This window comes from Pecten maximus, chromosome 3, assembly GCF_902652985.1.
Source record: "Pecten maximus chromosome 3, xPecMax1.1, whole genome shotgun sequence".
Classification (NCBI taxonomy): Eukaryota; Metazoa; Mollusca; class Bivalvia; order Pectinida; family Pectinidae; genus Pecten; species Pecten maximus.
In genome coordinates, this window is record NC_047017.1 from 47,785,170 (window position 1) to 47,791,354 (window position 6,185).

Below are 6,185 nucleotides of genomic sequence, written 5' to 3' on the forward strand. Positions count from 1 at the left end.
TTTAAAGCAACAATCACCTTTCTATCTGTACACTTATTAACATCAAAATTACTTATATTCAGATCGCAAATTGACATCTTTATTCAAAGTTAAATCATACAGTAAATAAGATTCGATTTCACCTTTGTCCAAGTTACCGCTCATTTCATTTAGTCATAATAACATATCTACATGATATCGCCGATATCGGACCGAGTCGTTGTCGGGTGGACCTTCACTTACAGGCGAGAGACGTACATTGTACGACAAGCCAAGCTGATATGATCCATGGAGTAATGTTGATCCAGTACTTAAAGTGAGACTAGTGATGATGTAAAGTCTTTATTTAGTTGATAAGTATCCGGTAATTCATTGGTGAAATGTATGATATTTTATTTGTTACAAAAGATATCTCATAAAGAATATAAAATATCGTCTGTCATTTATTTTAAATAAACGACAACTTGGCCGACTATATGGCGATATTGAGATGGAGTGAGTAGGTCGATCAATGACTGAAAGGCAATGATTCCGAGTTATTTCTGGTGAACTATTAGGTCAAAATAAGGCAAAAAAATAGGGTTGACAACTCAACATAGGATTAACGTAGGATCTAAAGGTCAACATAGAGTTAGCATAGGGTCAACAAAGGGCTCAGGTCAACATAGGGTTAACAGGTCAACATAGGGTTAGCATAAGGTCAACAGGTCAACATAGGGCTAACAGGTCAACATAGGACTAACAGGTCAACATAGGGTTAACAGGTCAACATAGGGCTAACAGGTCAACATAGGACTAACAGGTCAACATAGGGCTAAAAGGTCAACATAGGGTTAACAGGTCAACATAGGACTAACAGGTCAACATAGGACTAACAGGTCAACATAGGACTAACAGGTCAACATAGGACTAACAGGTCAACATAGGGCTAAAAGGTCAACATAGGGTTAACAGGTCAACATAGGGCTAACAGGTCAACATAGGGCTAACAGGTCAACATAGGACTAACAGGTCAACATAGGACTAACAGGTCAACATAGGGTTAACAGGTCAACATAGGGCTAACAGGTCAACATAGGGCTAACAGGTCAATATAGGGTTAACAGGTCAACATTGATGCTACCCAGATTGTGACATTTTCTTTTTATATAAATTATATAAATATTAGAATTTGATCCTGTTAATGTAGTAACCTTGTAATATTTGTACAAGGAAATGTCCGGAAACAGATAGATCTCTAGTACAGATGTGGGCCTGGTAACATACCATAGATACACCGTCTGCACGTGTCTGTCCTCGGTGTAAAGATTTTCTAGAATGTGTAATGCGACAAAAGTAAATTGGTCATTTTAATACAGAAAATGATACCTACCTTGTTCTTACCCTCGATATCTTTCCACTACTGTGGCTATTCAGTTCCACTCTGGGAACGACAAGGGTCTTCCCACCTTAAACTCCTCATTTCCTGGACTGCTAGGAACCGTAGGATAGGTGTATTTGCATCTTTGCTAATTAGTATATAAATGAAGCCTGTGTTTTGTTGTGTATTTTTTTGTGACACATTCCCAGGTCCCTGTATCTCCGTTGAGTCGAGAAACGTGTAGTGCGACCTATCTTTTAGCAACATCTGCTATAACCATTCCGCCTGTTCGTTTATAAACTTAAATGATAAATGGAAAAATACACCTCTTATCAACCTACATGTGTATCATTTTTTCAATTTAGAATTTTGAAGTGAGTAAGAATACATAAAAGGTAAAATATAACCGAGAGTAGCAACGATAAGATTCCCATAACGACGTAATGGTGGACATCCAAGATTTCTATAGTCCCCATCTGTAGTATATGTCTTTGGTTTGAACTTTAAACAGTATACAGACACATTACAAAATATAGTTTGGAGAAGGATTTGGAAACAAACTTGAAGCTTATATTAATCAATTTCCGTCAAAAGTTCAGCTGACGTATTTAGTAGGATGGTCAGATTAAAAACATTGTTTCATAATAGAAATGATGAAGTTATAATAATATAGGAGAAGTTAACAGTAATGTCAGTTTAAAACATTAGTGGAGTACAAACAAATGTCACTTCGTATTCCGGTGAAACTTCGCCGCGAACACATCTCGGATCTACATTTATGTACCAAGAACGACAAGTCTTAATACTGGAAGGCGTTCTTATCTACGACACTCAGGCGACACTCAGGCGACACCTCAGGCGACACTCAGGCGACACTTCAGGCGACACCTCAGGCGACACTTTAGGCGACACTCAGACGACACCTCAGGCGACACTTCAGGCGACACTCAGGCGACACTTCAGGCGACACTCAGGCGACACTTCAGGCGACACCTCAGGCGACACTTTAGGCGACACTCAGACGACACTCAGGCGACACTTCAGGTGACACCTCAGGCGACACTTCAGGCGACACTCAGGCGACACTTCAGGTGACACCTCAGGCGACACTTCAGGCGACACTCAGGCGACACCTCAGGCGACACTCAGGCGACACTTCAGGCGACACTTCAGGCGACACTTCAGGCGATACTTCAGGCGACACTTCAGGCGACACTCAGACGACACTCAGGCGACACTTCAGGTGACACCTCAGGCGACACTTCAGGCGATACTCAGGCGACACTTCAGGTGACACCTCAGGCGACACTTCAGGCGACACTCAGGCGACACCTCAGGCGACACTCAGGCGACACTTCAGGCGACACTTCAGGCGACACTTCAGGCGATACTTCGGGCGACACTTCAGGTGACACCTCAGGCGACACTCAGGCGACACTTCAGGCGACACTTCAGGCGACATCTCAGGCGACACTTTAGGCGATACGCCATCAATGCAAAGAACATTATCGCCATTAATCAAACACTAACATCAACAAAACTTCAGTTATCTTAAATACATATAAACAAACATCATCGGATAAATAAGTGTATTTATGCATTTATAAATACATTAACTATAGATAGTGTGTACTTTTGATATATATTTAAGAGTATGTATTAAATAATAAGTGAAGAAATGTTATCAGTAGTTGCAATTCACTGTTCTCACTCACTTTTAATATCTTTTATATTACATCTCAAACATTATTGCTACAAAATAAACACAACTCATTTAAATCGTCAAATTTATCAAAATAGTTTTATTCCTTTCCTATATACATCATGTACGTGCCATTTAGTCGACGGTCAACTCAGGCAATAAGGGAAATAACTCTAATAGCTTTAGGAAATACATGTAGGATACACATTTGCACCAAATCTATGACAAAGTATTTCTCATGTTTGAGTCAACACTAAACATATTTACAATATATATAAACTAATGTATAATTGGTGAACTGAAAACAAATCATACATAAACAATTAGTTTATTATCAATGGAAGACGTTCGTTTGCAAAATTGTTTGTTTGTTTTTTCTTTCTTATCCGATTATGATCATAGACAATGTATCTAGACCCTGCATGATGAGCTAATACATTGAAAGAGTTAGTGCTAAGTGAATCATTTTCCTTAATAAATTACTTCACATTAATGGCATCGAAGCAGCCAAGAAATCGAGGAATAGTAAGACAAGTTAAAAGCTGTAATAGAACACGTATCACACAAAGGGACTTTTGTTGTTATGTATGACTGATACATTGAAGCGGATATGAAAGTAAAGTTATAAAGATGAAACACAGGTAGGAGTTTATATATGTATACAGGTAGGAGTTTATATATGTATACAGGTAGGAGTTTATATATGTATACAGGTAGGAGTTTATATATGTATACAGGTAGGAGTTTACATATGTATACAGGTAGGAGTTTACATATGTATACAGGTAGGAGTTTATATATGTATACAGGTAGGAGTTTATATATGTATACAGGTAGGAGTTTATATATGTATACAGGTAGGAGTTTATATATGTATACAGGTAGGAGTTTATATATGTATACAGGTAGGAGTTTACATATGTATACAGGTAGGAGTTTATATATGTATACAGGTAGGAGTTTATATATGTATACAGGTAGGAGTTTATATATGTATACAGGTAGGAGTTTATATATGTAACGTTTATAGTCTTAATTACGACCTCATTAATATCGAAAATAAGCCTGGGATTCTTTACCAAAAAAGAAAATAAGCCGCGGCTTATTATCGAGATTATAGAGTATACCTACATAATATAACGAAACTTTCTCTTAGTTTCAACGCTAAATATATTCCCTGGAGTTAAATCAATAAATTATATCGATAACATGGGCTAATAAATAAGCCCACGCCCGGAATTATAGGTACTGCGACCACGCGTCGTCTCTGTGAGGGGAAGACAATAACGTAACCCTTGGATCTGGAAGACGTAATACGCCGAACTGTATCTAAAACACTTTACATAGTGGGTTCTAAAAAGTTTAAAGTGATATCTATTTGGGAAAGACAAAACTAACGGACTACATATAGATATAACTTTGCATATCTGTTTTAACTTTCGAATCTATTACTATGAACGAATGGAATGAAATAATGAATGCATTTAATATATGATAAACACAATGACGTCATCATTAACTTTCCATTTTAATGGATATAATACTACTACATCCGTAACAAGAGACACCATAAAGGCCTTAGCGAGCACCATTGAATGACCTTTCTATATCTATATAAACCTTCCCCTACGATTTTCGTCCTTCCTCTTAATCATGTAATTGTTTTATTAACAAAAAAAATGACGTACTTTTTTTGTTTTTGTTTTCTGATCAGCCCGAAAATTAAACAGGCACAAATACAAATCAAATCAAGATAAATTTACGTTTCAGAATCTGAGAATGGTTCTAGATGTGTTACTCAAGCAATGGTGACAACAAGGATTGTTTACGGACGGACGGACGGTCGGTCGATGGACCACGGACGTAGGGTGATTTGATTAAAATTACATTCAAATGTTAAACCATTCAGCTACTTGGTAACTGCATTTTGATTCATTGGTGGAAGGATTAATTAATTCTATCGAGGACATGGTCCGAAGAAGCAGACTAACCGATTAGGAAAGTAGAAAAAACAAGATCTGTTGGAGAACAGCATAGCTCGTCTCGCAAATGTTTGTCAATAAATAATTAAAACATATTAATTGGAATGGTTTCGCAAATTGCATTAATAATATTTATATTGTTTACTTGATCAGATTATGCTTTGTGAATTCATGCAATTTTCAAAACCATACCAATTTATATATATATAAATCATTTATTGACAAACATTCGGGAGACAAGCTATGCTGTTGTAGATTAAATGAATATATTAAATACAAATGTAATTGCTTTTGGACATATTTCTTCAATTTTTTGACAAAATATTATCCTAATGAGAGTTGTCTCCCTTGAAAAATGTGGACCGGTATAAATTGTCTATTGTGAGCATTTTCACATTGTTTTATTTTCAGTTTCACCCCAAGAAGGGATAGTGTAACTCCATAGGGACTCTTTTACCAAATATCAGCACCCTAGTACAATCATAAAGTGATGTGTTAAATAGCTTTCAACATTTGCACAATTTTTTTTTTAAATGTGTTTTTTCCCCAAAAAAATATTTCAGTTTAACTCCGGCAAGGGATAGTTTAACCCCCACAGGGAACCTAATACCATGTATTACTATGCCTTCCAACACTCACAATATAAACTTAACAAACTCCAAAGATTTAAAAACAAAAACAAAAAAACAGATTTAAAAAGAAAAAATCCAATTTTTTTTTTTAAGTTTTACTCCAGGAAGGGATTGTCTTACTCCATAGGGACTCTATTGCCAAATATCAGCACCCTAGTACAATTATAAAGTGATGTATTAAAACCTCTTAACACTTGCACCAAAAACTTAACGCAGAAATATTCTAAGTCCAAAAATTTGAAAATTCTGGTTTTTTCCCAAAAAACTCTTTTAGTTTAACTCCGGCAGGGGATAGTTTAACCCAAGAGGGAGTCTATTACCAACTATCAGCACCCTAGTACAATTATAAAGTGATGTATTAATACCTTCAACACTTGCACCAAAAACTTTTCAAAAATCTGTTGTTTTTTTCCAAAAAATCTTTTAGTTTAACTCCGGCAGGGGATAGTTTGACCCCCACAGGGACCATATTACCATAAATTACTATGCCTTTCAACACTTGCACCAAAAACTTAACATTTGGAAAACCA

At 36.5% G+C, this 6,185-nt stretch overlaps 1 long non-coding RNA gene across 1 annotated transcript; it reads left to right on the forward strand.

The window, feature by feature from the left end:
- The first annotated feature begins 3,094 nt into the window (after positions 1-3,094).
- On the forward strand, positions 3,095-5,053 carry LOC117324391. Its single transcript, XR_004531972.1, has 2 exons — positions 3,095-3,682; positions 4,043-5,053. It is a non-coding gene; the product is annotated as an uncharacterized LOC117324391 (long non-coding RNA).
- Positions 5,054-6,185: the final 1,132 nt, after the last annotated feature.